At 35.6% G+C, this 20226-nt stretch overlaps 1 long non-coding RNA gene across 2 annotated transcripts in view; it reads left to right on the top strand.

Annotated features, from left to right (window-relative positions):
- Positions 1 to 17585, top strand: part of LOC131412023 (uncharacterized) — a 77126-nt gene extending 59541 nt beyond the window's left edge. Inside the window, exons 5-6 of one of the 2 annotated variants that reach the window (XR_009221690.1) lie at positions 2665 to 2844; positions 16917 to 17585. This is a non-coding gene — a long non-coding RNA (uncharacterized LOC131412023). Of the gene's footprint in view, positions 1 to 2664; positions 2845 to 5585; positions 5832 to 16916 lie in introns of those variants that run through there. The other variant, XR_009221691.1, reaches the window with a different exon arrangement.
- Positions 17586 to 20226: the final 2641 nt, after the last annotated feature.

Below are 20226 nucleotides of genomic sequence, written 5' to 3'. Positions count from 1 at the left end.
AAAAAAAAATCAAGAATATTAAAGGAGAAAACCCCCTGATAAACCAGAAGGAAACATTTTATATTATTTTAAGGGGAAATAATTGCAAATAAATTTAATATCCTTGAACTCAGTTGTTTACATTTAGGCAAGAGCAATAATAAATATAAAGAAACTATTTTAAGCATTTATGATGCATTTTATAATATCAATGGAGAGATCAAAACGGGCTTTCATCATTTATGAGAAAACAGAAAGGTCAAAGTACTTACTTATGATCTCACAATAACACAATGAAGACAAAATTAGAACCCAGGAGGTCCTGAGTCATAACCTTGAGTTAGTTCAGTGGGTTTTGCTTTTTTAAGTCAGTATTTGCCGTCTTTTCCCCACATAAAAACAATAGTTTCCTGACTACTTGCATGTGAGTAACTAAGGAAAAGTGAGTAAATGTTACTATTAGTAGAAATCATGACAATAAAAGTGCCTAATTTTGACAACGCACAGTGCTGTAAGGCAGATATAATTATTCCCAATTTATAGATGCAGAACATGAGATTTCAAGAGATTGTGACCTTCCCTATCTCAGACACCTAGTAAAAACTGAGTCAGTACTTTAAATGTAGGTTTTCTCTGAGTTTGTATGTTGTAGACAAAACGGAAAAATTTAATTTTTTTTCTTTGCAAGTGGTGCAAACTCAAATTCCTGAAATTAGGTTAAAAATTGAGGCTTTTGTTGGCTCACAGATTGTTGGAGATGAAAAATTATTAAACTGTGAGAAGTACAGAAATAAATCTGAAAGTGACTCAAACACTCAGGATAATTGACGTTTTTCTCCTTCATTCTCACACACACACACACACACACACACACACGCACACACACAGAGGCATCTGCTTTTTTCTGCACGGTGGCTTCATTCTCTTTCATTGAAGACTTTCTCCATATGGTGGGAAAATAGCAACAACCAGGCTGCCCTTGAGAATGGGCTTCAGTCCTAGGTTCTCTCAGAACCTTCTTAGTTAACTACCTGTGTCTTGACCCCCTAGAGGCATCGAAAGTGCACACCTGCCTGTGTACACTTCCTCTCTGCCTTAGCAGCCCACCAAAGAACTTAAGCAACTCATTAGATGAGCATCTAGTTATGTATTAATTGTAAGAACATGAGTTACTATCTATTCAGCTCCCTCTACGTGACCAATTTTGGGCTAGATGATTTATATTTTTATCTCTAATTTTCACAAAAACCCTGAAGGTTAAGCATTATGTCCTACTTTACTAATAAGGAAATAAAGAGTCAGGGAGGGGCTGAGGATTGAACCCACTTCTATGCTACTCCAAAGCCCATATCTCTTTCTACGTCATCTAATAGATATAGTTTAGTGTTTATTGGGTTTATGGCTTGCTTTAAATAATTCACTAGGCTAATTTTATCATTAACTTCTTATCCACAGAAACGTTGAGTTTTAAGCTACTTTTGAAAGAAAATACACAGATGTGCAATTAATATCAAGAAAATAATTAAGTTTTGCTGAAACCAAGTTTATGCTGATTTTTTTTCTTTAGCAAGTGTATCAGAGAAGTTATGATATTTCAGATTTTTAAAGTGATTTTAAAACTGAAGTATATCAATATGGTGATTATAATTTCAGGGAAGGATAATTTTTTAAGACTCACTTATCAGTAAGCTGTATGTTTATGATATTTTTAGCTACCATTTTGATTAATGACAAAAGTGTGCTTTTCTAAATATCAAGTAAAAATATCTGTGGAAGAAAATACATAGAAGTTTAATAAATACAAAGCAAAACATGTAAGATACAAAGATATGAGTAGTATGAACATATTTTTATAACCTAAAACACAATACAAGAAAGAAAATCGTATCTGTTGTATCAAAAATTGTACTTCACAACTTTCTTATATGGAATTTGAGATGAAATAATGTTTTGTTTTGGTTGATTTTATATTGCAGAAGTAGTTTCTTATTTTTTACTCATTGGAAAAATAATCTCAACTGACATTCTTAATTAGGTTAATAATTTTGAATTCCCTTAAATGTCTAGAATTAAAGGGAAATCTAATAAAGAGGATATAAATACTCTTTGAGATGACATGCTTCACGATATCTATTGCTGAGGATGGCAATAGAGAAATTCTGTTTGGATGTTCATGCCAGAAGCTCACATCGTGATGGAATTTTACTGATCCGTGCATGCTGTCTCTCTCACTTGTTAACTCATAACCAGCAACAGTGTAGCTAAAACCTATCCCTTACAAAATGAGCAGATCAAGGCATGTGTTGTAGGGAATAATAGGCAAATATGGAGAGTTAGGTATTTTACCATTTGCAAACTGAGAAAATGTTGGATTTGTCACCAGTGCAAATCCTGACATGTTTAGTTACGGGAAGAGAGGTTTTTTCTGGTATAGGTCAATATCTTACTGAAAAATTTTGGAAAAGAGTACAGACAGGAAGAAGGCACTGATGGACTGCTCCTCCTATTCTGCTTGTAGTCAGCTTTTTACAACTAAATACTGTGGTTTTCTTGTGTTTTATGAGTACATTATAATGCTACATACTAATAGTAATAAATAAGAAGTCATGAATTAAACCACTAAGAAAACATAGTCATTTTCTCTTCTGGGACAATTTTTTTCATATTTTGAAACTCGCTAAAAAGTACCTAATTCAGATTCTGGATTCTTCACAACCAACACAACCTGCGACGAATGGGAAGAAGGTTATGACCAGGGGACGCTCCACGCCTTTTTATTGAGAAGCACCCTGGGCTACACCTCTCTTTCCCCCAGACTCTCACCATACCTGCACTGGAACCCTCATCAGGAACGGTGGTCATGAGGTAATGGATATTTTTCCCTTATTAGCTTATTTTGTGGAGGCAAAGGTATTAAAATTCATTTTTCCCTAATGTTGGCATATATTGCTAATGGCCCCATGTATTACATGTACTTAATTATCCTGTCTCAACCCAGCTAATTGCAAGAAGCATCAAATCATATCTATAGCAATCGGCATAAGCACTGATATGGATTATGGATTGCAATGTTCTTGACGTTTTGGGAACTTATATTCTGTCTTAATATTGAATTCAACTTGATCTTTATGATCTGTTTTTAATCAATGCAATTTTTCATTTAATTCATCAGCTTTGCATCAGATTAATGAGTTTCCAAGTCTCACAAAGGATCCATGACTCATAATACTTCTATTAACTACTTGCTTTAGGGTTGATGTTTCATGCTAAACAATAACAATTCGATCTTTTGATTTTTATGGAGTAAAGGTTGGAATTCATTCTCTAATAGCTACTTATATTTATTTACAGGTCTTTACTGTCTTGTTCTCACTAATCCAATTTTACAGATGAGGGATCAGAGAGATTAAGTGCCTTGCCCAGCATCACCCAGTAGGTGAATTAAAAGCTGAGATTAGAATTCCAAATTTCAATCTCTGTGAGTCACTGAGCCATGCTGCCCAGGAAAGTATTAAAGGATTTTTTGACAATTTTTTAAAAACCTTTCAAATTTCATGATGAAATTTAAATATTTTTTCAAGAGAACTCCCTTATAGTTAAATGCAATAAAAGTGCATAATTAAATTCAATATCAGTTTTAATTAACTTCTTTATAACAAAATTGTAGCAAAAATATTTATTAGTAGTGTAATTTTTTTTTTTTTTGTAAGGAAGATAGCCCTGAGTTAACATCCATGCTAATCCTCCTCTTTTTGCTGAGGAAGACCGGCTCTGAGCTAACATCTATTGCCAATCCTCCTGCTTTTTTTTTCCCCAAAGCCCCTGTAGATAGTTGTATGTCACAGTTGCACATCCTACTAGTTGCTGTATGTGGGACACAGCCTCAGCATGGCCAGAGAAGCGGTGCGTCGGTGCGAGCCAGGGATCAGAACCCGGGCCGCCAGTAGCGGAGCATGCACACTTAACCACTAAGTCACGGGGCCGGCCCATAGTAGTGTAATTCTGACTATATATTTAGATTACAGAAACAAAGTAATTTATCTTTTTATTTTATAAAGAAAATATGAATTGTTCACAAATGATGGTCTGTGAAGTAGGAATATAAATGTTCTTTTTACCCAACAACTATGTTCAATTTTTGTTAAATATATTTACAGTAGATTATATTATGGTGAAGAGGATTCTAGGATTGTAGACTGCTAATTTAGAGCCAATTTCCATCCATAAAGTGCTAATGTATTAACAGAGTTATAGCAGATGACCTCTAATTAAAAATAAATTATACTATAAAGTACATTTAAAAGCTGCTACAAAGTGAACCCATTTTTGTGTGAATAATTATATCCCTTAATGAATAACTTAATAACATGTAATATGATTGAAGAAAAACTCCTACAGCACGATCATTGACTCACAGAAGACAAGCCCCAGGAGATATTAATGCCTTCTAATGGAGTCCTCATTGTAGAGCAGAGATCAAACATTTGTCAGTTCACTCATTCAGGAGGCTTAAGTTTTTGCTTTGACTGAGACAGCACATCTTCCCTACATAGACTGTCTATGTTTCATTGTATTTCACGACCATGCCCAATGTCCACTTTGTTCCTCACTCACAGAATCATGTAATTCTAGAACTAAAAGAAAATGTGGGATCTTTTAGCCTGTTCTTGCACTTTTCAATGATGAAACAGGGTTCCAAAGAGGTAGCGTTACCTTCCACAGGCTACACAGTTAGTCCACAGTTTTGGCATTTCCCATGATTTTAGTCCATGTTCCAAGTGACTATTGGAGGCATAATTCTACTAAAATCTCCCTTACCAACTTCCTAGCCTTGTTTCTTCCACAGAGAGATTTTTTTTTTTTTCCTTAAAGGCTGTATGATGCAGGTAAGTGGTTTCAAACCTGGCAAGTTAATTAAATGTTATAATCTATAAATTAGGAAAAAGAATTCCTATTTCATAGTATTGCCATAAGGATTACATGAGATAATCAGTACAAACTGCCTTGCTAGCAGATGGCTTTCTCTTAGCCAGTAACTCTTATGCATAATATGGAATTTTTACCTGACAGGACGCATGTGGGTACCTCCACAATACAGGTCTGAAAGTGGCCGTGGTCTCTCCGTGATAGCTTTACATGAACATTAGAGCTTGGGTTTCACACAGGTTTTGTGTACTGCTGGATTCTCAGAATTTTCTTTTTTCAATATAGTGAAAACACTGATCAGAGTATTAAACATCTGGAAAAATGACAGAATAACAGAGCTTATATTGTTGCCTTTCCCCCTCCCTATAAAATATAAAAGGATTGGAGAAATAGCAGAGAATTAATTGCTGTTGTCATGAGAGGGTAATAGTCCTAAGTTAAAAGAATAACTAGTACTCACTCAAAGCCTAAAAAATGCAGAAGAGGAACAATTTTAGATGGAGGTAAAACATTAGATATTTTTCACAAATAGTGTATTCATTTTTATGTAATGAATGTCATCATATGATCATCAATGTTACTGGAATAGAGGGATGCACTAATGAATAACTACTTTTCGCAGTAAATTGAGCTATGATTGACATATGATACATATTTAAAGTGTGCAACTTGATCCGCAGGTACTCATGAAATCATCCTTGAAATCAAGATAGTGAACAGATTCATCAACCAAAAAAGTGACTCATGCCCCTTTAGAATCCCTGTCTTCCACTTTCCCACATCTGACCCAGGAAATGATTCAGCTGTTTTCTGTCACTATACATTAGTTTGAATTTTCTAGAAGTTCATATAAATTAAATTATTCTGTGCCTATCTTTTTCTTCTTCAGCATGATTATTTTGAGATTCACCTATGTTGTTGTTCATATCAATAGTTTGTTCCTTTATATCACTGAGTAGTATTCCATTTCATGTGTATACCACAATTTGTTTATCTGTTCACCAGATGATGGATACTTGAGTTGTTTTCAGTTTGGAGTTACTGCAAATTTGTAAAATGTCCTCACTATTCCCTCACTATTCTAGTGAGTTTCATTTACCAATGAATTTTAGAAACAGCCTATCAAAATACTACTATTAAAGTCATCTGGTTCTGGAGTGTTTTTTTCTTAAGGTATTTTTAATTACAAGTTCAATTCTTTAAGAGAGATATGGTTTTCACACTTGCTACAGTGTACTATGTTAACTGATTTTGTTTCTTTGTTTGTTTTTCTGGGGCTTTTCACATGCCACTCCAATTTATTTTTGGTTGCACTGTTTCTGATAAAGTGTATGCTGTCATTCTCACCCTTTTTTCTTCCACATGTAATGTGCTTTTTTCCTCCGGCTTCTTTTAAGATGTCTTCTTTATCAGTGCTTCTAAGTCTGATTATGATGTGTCTTAATGTATTTTTTTTGTCATGTTTCTTAAGCTTCATAAATGTAATTTTAAATTTTTCATCAAATTTGGAAAATTATGGCCATTATTTCTTCAAATTTTTGTCCCTGCTTTCTCTCTTCTCCTTTGGGGACTCCAATCATACATAGATTTACCTACTTTAATTTTTCTCACAGCTCACTATTGTTAAGTTCAATTTCTTTCAGTCTTTTTGTCTCTGTGTTTCATTTTGAATAGTTTAGATTTCTACGGCTTTGGTTTCTTCTTTTGTAGGTTTTTCTTTTCTTTTTTTTTTTTGTGAGGAGGATTAGCCCTAAGCTAACATCTATTGCCAATCCTCCTCTTTTTGCTGAGGAAGATCGGCCCTGGGCCAACATCCATACTCACCTTCCTCTACTTTATATGTGGGATGCCTGCCACAGCACGGCTCGATAAGCGGTGCATAAGTCTGCGCCCAGGATCCAAACCCGCGAACCCCAGGCCACCAAAGCAGAGCGCACAAACTTAACCACTACACCACTGGGCTAGCCCCTCTTTTGCAATTTTTAATCTGATGTTAATCCTATCCATAGCTACACTATAAAATAATTAAATAAAAATAACAGGGAATGAAAAAATTAAAGTATGTGTTATTCCTTTGTCTTTTTCTATGTTTGAAACCATACCAAGTAATCTAAAGTTCTATATTTCTGCTATCCAACAAATGCAACCAAGTAGTAATGTTTAAAATATTTTTGAAAACTATCAATGAGTATATCAATAACATAAGATAAACAACTCACTGTTTTGTAGAGAATATGGCAAGAGTAAAATTTAATTTTCTACCATTAATTATCAGTAGTGATGTATCAATAATCAGATTCTGGTAGGAAGGGATGCCTTGAAGTTTTTCAACACTGAGTTAAAATATTGTTTATTTTACAACTTACCAAAAAAGTAAGTTGTATCCTCTTATGAAAAATTTGTAGTAGAAACAAGTTTTAGAACTTGCCCATCCAATAGTAAAATGAATACCATGGAATTGAAATGAAAAAGTCACTGGAATTCCCTGGGGAAAACAAGTTACAGAAAAACAAAGATACTTTGTAATAAAAAGTATGTCAAGTTTGCCTCCATGCTGTGGAAAACTCAGCGTAGGGGTGCTCAAGCAAGAAGAAAGCTTGTTTTTGAGTGACAAAAGAGAAGTCAAGGTGGAAGTAAACTAAGAGTATATGGTAGTTCTACAAGACCCAGGAATTTGGTAGTCTTCTTTGTTTTTTTGCTTCTTTCCTCTCTGTTCTGATCTCCGAAGCATAATGGTCCAAAGTCCAAGGCGGTAGAGGAAGCTCCATTCCTCAGTTCTTCCTTCCAGGTGAGAGGGAGTAAGAAGAGGGGGAACGGTGAAAAGATCTTTTGTGAGATCTCCTAGAAGCTGTACATACCACATTCATTAACACGCCAACGGCAAGAACTTAGTAACCAGGCCACCCTAACTTGAAAGAAAGCTAGGATTTTCAGTTAAAGCTAAAAACCAGGTATTCTCACACCAGAAAGAAGAACAAATACTGAGGTAGGCAACAAGCAGCCTCTGCAACAACACGTTGAGGGTAAAAACACAATCTCCGGTGCAGCCATATTATTTATTTAGGGCATTTCACCTCAAAGGACCTGATCACAGGGATCAAAAGAAACATGTCTGCCGTTCTATTAGCGTCCCTGGTGGGAGAGCCTCCTATGCTGTTTAGGGTGATTCAAGTCAGCCACAGTGAGGAGGCTTATTTCAAGCACGAAAGCCAGAGCTGCTCTAAAACCTTACAAATTTTAAAGGATATGCTTAAAAACTCAACACCATGTCAGTTATAGGACATACAGGGCCATGAATAAGCAGTAAACTTTTATTACGAAATTCCACACATACACGTAATTTTCACACAGACATACTCACACACACAAACTTTCAAAGGACAAGATTTTATTTTAAATCCACTGGCTGATAAGAGTTGGAGAGATAAAATATATATTATGTTCCTTAACAGAAAAAAAAAAAAGGATTGTAGTAATGGCCGTTTATTGATGAACTACATATTGCTAGACACTGTGCTAAGTGCTTCACATACGTTTATCAAATTATCACCTTTAACAACCCTGAAAGGGAAATGTTATGTTCATTTTACAAATAAAAGCAGTCAGATAAAGAGGGTTTGAATATTTTCATGAAGTAAAATGAGAATGCTATGCATCCAAGACAACAGCTTTACCCATGTGTTGAAAGGACATTTAATGCCTCAAAATTCTAAATGGAGTACTTTCTAACATTAAATGTACTATTAAAAAGAATTTGAGGACTTGACCTCAATTGGGAAAAATGTACTAGTTCCATGAAACAATGTAAATGCTAAGGGAATAGTTTAGATGACTCTGTCTGTACTCTAGGAAGTATATTATGAAGATATGATATTTCACCGAAATCTAAAAAACATGAAATATATTAAATACACTGAGGGTTTTAATTTTCAGAAATTTTATGCTTTTTTTATTGAACTGGAAATTGAAGGGAGAACATTCATTTACTGAGTGTTACTTACAGCAAGGCTATTTCAGAGAATGAATAAGTGTGTGTATGAAAATTGGAAATAAAATGCAAATGTAGCAAAAGTATACAATTTAGTCTGATTACAGTATAGGTCAGCTTGGCAGATGAGCTGCTTGAAATAGATAATCAAGATTGTATGAGTTAATTCTGTGGCTTGCTGAGACATAACTGGCAGTGTTTCTGCTACCCTGCACCAGGAAGCACGTAATTACTGCTGTTATTATGGAGGATGTGAATGTGGTCTCCTAGCAATATGCTAAACATCCTTTCCCTTAAGTACTTAAAGAGCTTCATCTGCTCCAACTGGGAAAGTTTTTATTTATATAGAAAACAGCAAATAAAATATAAAAGTAGTAAAAATGCTATTTAATTCCAAAAGAGAATATATATATATAATTTAAGTTAATATTGATTTTTAATATTAATTCCTAGTGAGTGAGTGAATGATGCAGGGAACATTTATCTTATCTATAGTCAGGAGAGTCTTACCTTCTAAATATTTATAGGTTTGATACTTTGATAAACAGAAAAGCTATAAATAAAAATACAAACATGGGGGCCACCCCAGTAGTGTATTAGTTAAGTTTGCTCAGCCTGGGGTTCACAGGCCCGGATCCCAGGCACAGACCTACACACCACTTGTTAAGCCATGCTGTGGTGGCGTCCCATATAAAGCAGAGGAAGGTGGGCACAGATGTTAGCCCAGGGCCAATCTTCCTCAGCAAAAAAGAGGAGGATTGGCAACAGATGTACAGGTGTTAGCTCAGGGCTAATCTTCCTCACACACACACACAAAAATGCAAACATGGATAATAAATGAGATTGTGGTCATTTGAATTATTAAATGCTTATTTTTTATTTTGAAATATATTATCTATAGCTTTCTTTTAAAATACAAATTGTTCTTGTGTGTCTAGAAAACACTATTTGATTGACAGGTACTAGTTAAAATGAAATAGAAAAATTTAAGGGAAAAGCATAAATAAAGATAAGGCAGGGCCGGCCCCTTGGCTTAGCAGTTAAATGCACGCGCTCCGCTGCTGGCGGCCCGGGTTCGGATCCTGGGCGTGCACCGATGCACCGCTTCTCCTGCCATGCTGAGGCTGTGTCCCACATACAGCAACTAGAAGGATGTGCAGCTATGACCTACAACTATCTACTGGGGCTTTGGGGGGAAAAAGAAAGAAATAAATAAAATTATAAAAATAAATAAATAAATAAATAAATAAATAAAGATAAGGCATATACTATCTACAAAAAAAAAAAAAAATCACCAAAAGCAATAAATAAATCATGACATGAATTACATTTTAGAATAAGCCCTCTGCATTAAATGAAGCCTCCTATGTACCTGATTGCACTTGTTTATCTTGGTTCATTCAATGCATATTTTTTATGTGTGAGGCATCATACCAAGCACTATGGCCTTTCATCCAAAGTCTCGATAAAGTAACTTAGATATCATTTAAAAATATAAATTAATAATACCATCTGGCCCAGTGGCATAGAGGTTAAGTTCACACACTCCGCTTCGGTGGCCGGGAGTTCACAGGTTCGGATCTCCTTCGTGGACCCATGCACTGCTTATCAAGCCGTAGTGTGGTGGCATCTCATATAAAGTAGAGGAAGATGGGCATGGATGTTTCCTCAGCAAAAAGAGGAGGTTTGGCAACGGATGTTAGCTCAGGGCTAATCTTCCTCACAAAACAAATAAATAAATTAATGAATAATAAATTAATCTTCCATACAAGTATTTGGGTTTGGAATTATGAAATGTCAATTGAATACTTCATATAAATTCAGTAAAGGTGATTCTATGAAAAAGACATTATTGGGGACCAGCAGTTAAGTTCCTGTGTTCTGCTTTGATGGCCCAGGGTTTGCTAGTTTGGATCCTGGGCATAGACCTGCCCACCACTCATCAAGCCATGCTGAGGTGGCATCCTGCATAGAGGAACTAGAAGGACCTACAACTAGGATATACAACAATGTACTGGGGCTTTGGGGAGAAAAAGGAAAAAGAGGAGGATTGGCAACAGATGTTAGCTCAGGGCCAGTCTTGCTCAATAAAAATAAAAAATAAATTAAAAAAAAAAAAAAAAGAGCTCCCAGCATTTCACTGTAGGGACGGAGCACATTAGTCTCTTTTTTCTTCCAGATTTGTCCAGGTAACTCCAGAACATGCATCGCTTATTGGTAATATGTAATTAAATGTCTAAGAGATGTGCAAAGGCCTGGAGTGTCATGGAAAATATCACATTAACTTGTTATTACGGCTGTTCTTGTAGTAAAAGTCAATAATCCCCAACCAGAATCAGCTTTAAAAAAACATAGGAGCGAGGCACTGTAGATGCTAAGAGTTTGAAGTGGTGGCTTGCTCTGTTTATAGCCTAGAATGCAATTCTGTGTCCTAACTCTGGGGGAAATAGGTATAGATTTCTATTTACACTTAGTTCTACAGTCAATTCATAGTTCCTCTTTTCATATTGAATGAATATTTTCTTGCTGGCATCATTTGAGTACTAATCTTCATGAATCAAGTATCTTCGTCTAAACTCAGATATTCTTTGTGTTTATAATTATTATCACACAAGCTTTATGAACACAAACACAATTTTCTACACTCATATCTCATGCCAAATTATTGAATTAATAGTGACAGTTTTGCCTATTATAGCTGCTCTTCTCTCCGTTCTCTCCACAACTCTTTTCTATACTTTAGTTTGTTGTTCCTATTTGCTTTGCTATGCAAAGACTAAGCTAAACCTGTCTGAATAATCACACCAGCCCTAAGATAAAACAAATAAAATCTGTAAATTAGATTAAAATAAAAGACAAATTAAGAACAAATTCTACACCCTTATGTGCTAGGTCTCTTATGTATAAAATCTCAATTAATTTTACGACAACTCTGGTAGGTGATGTATTATTACTCCTCTGTAATAAATTGGAAAATGGGGTGCCAAAATGTCAACTAACTTACGCAAAGAATACACATCTAGGAAATGGGGAAGGTGTCTGGCCCCAGTGACTGTGTTCTCTCTAAGACAATAAATATGACATAATATTGAATGAATATTAAGAAACTGATGAAAGAATAAATATACGTATCTTCTCAGAAGAGCTACAGTCTACAGACTTTCAGAGAGGCAGACTATTTACAAATAATATATGAAATAATAGAATAATTAAGTTTCTCACTAGAGTGATGGTAAAATATGGAAGTAATCAGCTTCAGGACTCTAATTAAAAATATTGGTTCATGGGGCCAACCCGGTGGTGTAGCAGTTAAGGTCTGTGCTCCACTTCGGTGGCCCGGGGTTCACAGGTTCGGATCCTGGGTGCGGACCTACGCACTGCTTATCAAGCCATGCTGAGGCAGTGTCCCACATACAGCAACCTAGAAGGATGTACAACTATGACATAGAACTATCTACTGGGGTTTTGGGGAGAAAAAAGGAAAAAAGGAGGAAGATTGTCAACAGATGTTAGCTTAGGGCCAATTGTCCCCCCAAAAAAAATTGGTTCTGTGTTATGTATTTAATAAATATTTGTTCACCTTCTTGCAGGTGCTCTGCACGGTTTTGGGGCTAGGCTTATAGATGTGCACAGGACAAGACCCCCGCCCTTAAGGTTTAAATTCCATAGGAAATTTACCAAAAATTAATAAATCAAATAAAAAAGTTAGCTTCGAATACTGATAAATAATATTAGGAAAAAGAAATACAGAGTAATGTGATATAGTGACTCAGAAGAGCCACTTAAAAGGAGATGGCATTTGAGCTAAACCTGAAGGATTAGAGTTAGGGGTCATACAAAGAATTTAGAGCTAGACTCCAGGCAGAGGGAACAAATTCGAAAACTATTAACACTTTAAAGGCTTTGGTGTCTCCCAGAGACAGAAAGAAGACAAAATGACCAGAAAGAATGATCTAGAAGGTAGGCAGAGATAAAGTTGAAGAAGTAGGTATGTACTATCCATTCAGGGCCTTGTAGGCTGTGATGAGGTGTTTGAAATTTACTCTGAGACCAATGGCAAGTTATTAGAGGGTTTTGTGCAGAAAACTGACACAGAAATTTTTAGGTTATTAAAAAGATTAGACAAGACGTATCCTTCTAGGAAAGATGGAGTAACAAGGACCAGACTTTCCCTCCTGCCTGAAAAAGCAAACAAATAACAAGGAAAAAAAAAAATCCAGTGTTTTTCAAGACAATTAACATCAATGAAGGACAGTTATCATATTGACTCAGAAAAAAATCTAATATCCATTTCTCTCAAAGACTCTCAGCAAGTGCAATTAGGAAAGAAAAAAATAAATAAAAGCCATCCAGATTGGAACAAAGTAAGACTGTCTGTTTTCACAAATGACTAGAAAGTATTTGCAAATCATATATCTGATAAAAAGCATGTATCTCTAATATATGAAGAGCTTTTAAAACACAAAAAGCAACCAATTAAAAGTGGACAAAATATTTGAACAGAAACTTCACCAAAGATGATATATAGATACCAGTGAAGCAAATAAAAAAAGATGACTGACATCATTAATCATTAGGGAAAGCCAAATTAAACCACAATGATATACTAGTTCATACCTATTAGAATGGCTGAAATTTAAAAGACTGGTATACTAAATGTGGGTGAGGATGTGAAGGTACTGAAACCTTTAAATACTGCTGATGAGAGGTTAAAATTGTACAACCACTTTGGACAATTGTATGTCCATTTCTCAAAAAGATAAGGAAATATAACAGATATACCTTGTTCAAGGAGCAGCAAGGAATCCAGTGAGCCTAGAGGCAGAATGGCAACATGAGAATGGTTGGTGAAGTCAGAGAGCTTAAAAGAGGGCCAGACATTGTAGGGTCTTGTAATCCATTTGTTGTAAGCATACTGACATTCACTTTTACTGAGATGGGAAGCCATTGAAGGGTTTTGAGCAGAGGAGGAATATGATCAGAGTTTTTAACAGGATCACTGTGATTTTCATGTTGAGAATAGACCCTATTGTTAATAGACTATAGAGGCCAAGAGTTTGAAACAGAGAGACCATTTAGGAGACTTTTGTGTGTTCCAAGGAGAGGATGGTGGGTTGGTGATGAGTGGTAAAGGAGGGTATGTTTAGATTCTGAGTATATTTTGATACTGGATATATTTTGAAGGTACAACTGACGAGATTTGTTGGATTTTGTAGAAAGTACGAGATAAGGAAAAGTCAAAGCTAACTGCAAGGTTATTGACTTAAGTAACTAGTAGGATGGAATTCCCATTAACTGAAATGGGAAAGATTGAATGGAGGGTTTCAGAAGAAAAACAAAGAGATTTATTTTTAAAAACTGAACAATAATAAATTAAATGCGTACAAACAAATTACTAGTTAACCTTAGCAGAAGTTTATTTGTTTGTTGCTTACATAAAAAAATAGAATGAGGAAATTAACCCCTTTGAAAATAGAAAGGGGGAAACACAAAATATTGAAAAAGACAAAAATGTATTTGTAGAAAAAAAATACACTGCCATATATTAAATTTGATTCTGCACATTTTGTAGAACTCAGGGTGGAGTTCTACATAATGCCAGGAACCTGGCATTATCTGAAAAAAAGTTTCAATTCCTCAGAAAAGGAAAACCAATATTAAATATTAGAAAGAATTTATTATGTGAGAATTTGTATTAAAAATATAATTGAACATTAAAAAATACAATATATATAACAATTTTTCAGCAATTCTAGGAGTCAAATTAGTAAGGCTATATTGTTCAGCTAATTTTGATAGAGACAGAAGGAAATATAAATACATGCTATGATAAATGTTTAGGATAAATAAAAGTTGGGTCTCATGGAAACTATGAATTTCTATTCATGGAATATTTTCAAACCTTTAACCAGATGCTGCTAAAGTCTTTTCTTGTTCATTCATGCTCTGTTTCTCTTTTATTTTCTCAATTCTGGGTCACCAGCAATTGCCATCTACATTTTGCCAGTCTACACATAGTGGGTTGGTTGATTCTTGACATCAAGGCTGATGTGCTCATTGTAATCATCAACACTTATGTTTGCAATTGCTCAAAAGTAACACTTTGCTGCTTTTTATATTGTTCTAGCTATATAATTCCAGAATTCAATTTGTAAAAGTCTGTGTAACACAAGTTTATGGTAGATGTAAATTTTATGAATTAGATTGCATTTTTTAGAAACCTTTTGAAAAGTGCTGTGTCAATGGCTTGTGGTAATAGGAGTTCTACAGGCTTTTTAGGGTTAGGAAGAAGGAATATTTTCTTCAAGGCTAAAAGTAGTCAGGAATATTCTTTCCTATTAATAATAATGATGATGATGATGATGATGACGATGATTATGGCTGTTTTTTTATTTCTCATTTTCAAATATCTCCCGTCTATGACACTGAGGTTCAAGTCCAAGTGTCTTCTCACTGAGGCTACATGTTTAAATTGTTCATGTCCTCCACATGAAAGATAGGGAAATCCATAAAAGAATCCATGATTTAATAATTTAGCTATTTACTGCAATAGCCTATTCAACTCAGAATTAACAACTATCTCTTATTCTAAGGTATAAAAATATTTTTAAAAATCATTTCTAAGACCCATGCCAAGGAGCTTTCTTCCTAGGTTTTCTTCTAGGAGTTTTATAGTTTTTGGTCTTACATTTACGTCTTTAATCCATTTTGAGTTAATTTTTGTGAGTGGTGTAAGATAGGGATCTAGTTTCATTCTTTTACATGGAATATCCAATTTTCCCAGCACCATTTATTGAATAGTCTTTTCTCTATTGAGTATTCTTGTCTTCCTTGTCAAATATTAGTTGATCAGATATATGTGGGTTAATTTCTGGGGTCTCAATTCTGTTCCAATAGTCTATGTATCTGTTTTTATGCTAGTACCATACTGTTTTGATTACTATAGCTTTAGAATATAGCTAGAAATCAGGAAGTGTGATGCTTCCCACTTTGCTCTTTCTCGGGATTGCTTTGGTTATTTGGGGTATTTTGTGGTTCCATATAAATTTTAGGATTCTTTTTTCTACTTCTGTAAACAATACCATTGGAATCTTGGTAGGGATTGCATTGAATCTATAAATGGCTTTGGGTAGTACAGGCATTTTAACAATATTAATTCTTCTAATCCTTAAACATGGGGTGTCTTTCCATTCATTTGTGTCTTTTTCAATTTCTTTCATTAATGTCTCATAGTTTCCAGTTTATAGATCTTTCACCTCTTGGTTAAATTTATTCCCAAGTATTTTATTATTTTTTTGGTGATTGTATATGGAATTTTTCTATATATAAGATCATATCATCTGCAAACAGAGACAATTTTAATCCTCCCTTTCTGATTTGGATGACTTTTATTTCTTTATCTTGCCTAATTTCTCTGGCTAGGACATCCAGTAGTATGTTGAATAAAGGTGGTGAGAGTGGGCACCCTTGTCATGTTCCCGATCTTAGTAGTAAAACTTTCCACCTTTCGCCATTGAGTATGATGTTAGTGTAGGCTCATTATATACGACCTTTATTATTTTGATGTATGTTCCTTCTACACCCAATTCATTAGAAATTTTTATCATGAAAGGATGTTGAATTTTGTCAAATGTTTTTTTCTGCATCTATTGGGATGATCATTAATTTTAGTCTTTCATTCTGTTAATATGGTGTATCACATTTATTGATTTGCCTATGTTGAACCACTTCTAAGTCCATTTGGTGTAAAGCATAGTTCAAGTTTAATGTCTCTCTTGATTTATTGTCTGGAAGATCTATCCGTTGTTGAAAGTGGGGTATTGAAGTCCCCTACTATTATTGTATTTTTGTCTATTTCTCCCTTCAGATCTGTTATATTTGCTTAATATATTTAGGTGTTCTGATGTTTGGTGCATATATAATGATAATTGTATCCTTTTGATGAATTAATCTGTATATCTTTACATAATGACCTTTTTTGTCTCTTGTTACAGTTTTTGATTTTTCTTTCTCTTTCCACCAGTTTGATTCATATGTGCAAGGCAACCTTACAAGCCATCTCTTGAAGATATTGGAGCCACAAGATAAAAAGTGCTACAATCCTTAAATCATTACTCAGAGGAAAGAAACCCAACAATATGGAGGACTCATTTTGGACTCTTTGGTACCTAGAAATGAATGTCTATTTGGTTGTGAACTGTGTTTGTTATAGCAGCTAATGTTGCCCTAACTAATGCAAGTGTGCTTTCATTTCCCTTGCCAGACCAGGATTGCTTTAGGGATAGATATGGAAATCAAGCCTAGGTTAAACTGTGAGGGGCATTTTCCTTGACCACAAAAATTAGGTCTGGGGGAATTACATGGCCTGATCTGGCCCAAATAGAGAGAACACTAGAAATTGTCTGAGAATGTATGAGAATTGAAGATAAAGAAGTCTTACAAAGCACCAGTGTCGGTAGCTGGTCTCACCTCTTGATGCAGTAGGAGGTCTGTCCACATGACTCCTGAGAATCCTCCACCTTGTGCCCCGGTTAGTGTGCCTTCTGTCTTTCTAGGGATTTTGCTCTGTTGATTATGCTCTACCTCTTATGATCTTCAACATCTTCCACTCTCTCTGTCACCTCCCATTAGCATGCAGATATTTTCATGTCTATATTATTCTATAAAACAAGTAACAAACTACTCTCAACTATAAAAGCTCTTTTGACTCAAGTTTCATCTTATGCTGCTCATAACACTCTCACACACATTTTCCTCAACATTCCCCATTGTCACCCATTCAGCATCAGCTTTCTGGGACTATTCTACAACATGGTCTGGGGTGAAGTATAGCTTTTATTTTGAAAGCAAAATTTTGCATTGTTTTCAGGAAGAGAAAGCATAGATCTCTCATTGTCCCATAATACCAGTTGAAGGTGTGTTTCGGCCTGCCTTGATCTTTATCACATAGGAGTAAATACTTTGTCAGTTTAGAAAGAAACTGTTGGCACCAGAAAATGTAGATTTCGATGCTAGGCTATTAATAGGAGTTGTGTGGGAATGTCAGCTGCTCAGCACCTGGGGTCCTTGAGGGCATGTGGGACTTACCCTGTCTGGGGTAGAGAATTGCTACTTCTATGATAAGCTGAGTTTGGACGCAGCCTCTCCCACTGGGAGAAAGGTAGGAGGAAGCCCTGTGTTCCAGGCAGCTCTTTATCTAGGCAATAGAGTGAACACCCAGGATGGACAAACCTACTCCTTGCATTATACCTCCTGCAAGATAACTAGTTTTCTGTTGCCACCTTCTTAGATTTGCTTTCAACTCCCCACAACTCTGAAACTCCTTTTACCACATCACTCATCCTTTTTTGTTGCTAAATCCAAAGATCACTAAGTTCACATGAAACTTGCTGTTGTGGGGTATTTTACCCCGGTGGTCCACTTAAACCCTCTCAATTTGATATGCCCCCACAATCTCTGTGAGGTTGTGATGAACAAAGCCTCCGGTCAAATTCTGCCACGCATACAGCTTTTTACTGAACAAATGTCTATGAGCAAAGCAGGCACAAAGCCGTTCATACACCTGTCCTGGTGACAGAAAAGTTCCAGCTCTCTGTCCTTTCAGGTGCTCTGATCACACCTTTATAAGACAGACACATACATTCCAGAGTCACAATCCTCTGCTTTTCATCAGCGGCCTGTAATCAGAAATGAAAACCAATTCCAGGACTTAGTGCAACACAACACCGTAATTCTGGAAGATCTGGGGATGAAGTTAACCACAAGGAGAACGGTAGGGTACTTCTACATAGTTAATTAAAGGTGGAGAGAGTCTCTAAATTACTTCAGCTAATCCACATATATTGAACACCTTTAATTTTGCTGAGAGCTCATTTCCTACATTAATCATGATAATTGAGTCACTTTTATCATTATATGCTAATATTCATAGTATCAGTTGTTGATCAAGATAGAGATTTCAGAAAGGCTTGCATAAGCCACCTCTGGAGCATGACCTTCCCCTATGCAATATTGAATGACCTCCCTGGAAAGTGCATTCTTGCTATAATGGCAGCCGAGCATTCCTGGACTATGCATTCTTGATTACAGCAGCTGATTCTCTCTAGAAGTCAAAGATGAAAGCAACTGACATGCGTTGTATCACACCATCAATCCTGAAGTGACTTAAAGGAAACTGCAAGCGCGGTAACCACTGGCAATGTTGTGTCATACCCGTTCCACTGCTCAGTCAGTTTCTGAAGCCAGTAATGCTCTTACTAACTTAGTTATATCAGCAAATTTGTTAAATTTATTAAAGATAAAGCCCTTCCTTAGAGATAGAGGAGCGCTTGGCCTATTTCCTCCTTCTGTCCCACTCTACCTTCTTGTCTTGTTCTTTGACACTAAGCACTTTCCAACCTATAGTTCATCTTCTTTTAAAAGATTGAGGCTCAAGTTGTCAATACTACAAGCACAAAGGTAATTCCTTAGTGCTTTTTTGTTTTGTGAGTTCTTAGGGTAATATATTATTAATATACTCCTCAGTTAATTGTACTATTTTTTGTCACTAAAGCTCTTCTAATTATCTTCTTTCTGATCTTTGTCCCTGACTCCTGTTTCCTTCCTAGCCAGTCTAGATAACTACTAGGAAAATTATAACAGTATACTGTAATAAAAGTTACCATAGATCTTAGCAACCTCAGCATACGATTATTTTTTTTCTTTCCTTATTAAGTCGAGAACTTTCACCTTTTCACTTAAAGGAAGCACTTTACGACTTCTCTTTGGCTTATCCAAATCGCCAGCATCACTACTCTTGCACTTTGGGGCCATTATTAGGTAAAATAAGGGTTACTTGAACACAAGTACAGTCAATCTGATAACCAAGATGGCTACTAATTGACTAATGGGAGGGTGGCATACACGGTGTGCATATTACTGGACAAAGGGATGATTCACGTGCTGGGCAGGACAGGGCAGGATGGCGCAAGATTTCATCACTCTGCTCAGAATGGCATGCAATTTAAAGCTTAGAAATTGTTTACTTCTGGAATTTTTCATTTACTATTTTCAGACCACAGTTGACTGTGGGTAACTGAAACCATGGAAAGCAAAACTGTGGATAAGGGGGGACTACTGTATATCTTTATGTAATATAACTGTTGCTTCATCGGTAGTTTTTTTAATTAATACACTTTATTTTTTAGAGCTGTTTCACTTTTACAGAAAAATTGAGCACAAAGTATAGAATTTACACATACCTGCTCCCAGTTTCTCCTATTATTAATATCTTGCATTAGTGTGGTACATTTATTACAATCGATGAACCAATATTGACACATTATTATTAACTG

Source organism: Diceros bicornis, chromosome 2 (genome assembly GCF_020826845.1).
Source record: "Diceros bicornis minor isolate mBicDic1 chromosome 2, mDicBic1.mat.cur, whole genome shotgun sequence".
In the NCBI taxonomy this organism is placed as follows: domain Eukaryota; kingdom Metazoa; phylum Chordata; class Mammalia; order Perissodactyla; family Rhinocerotidae; genus Diceros; species Diceros bicornis.
Note: the sequence above shows the minus strand (reverse complement) of the source record. Positions and strands in the feature narration are given on the sequence as shown.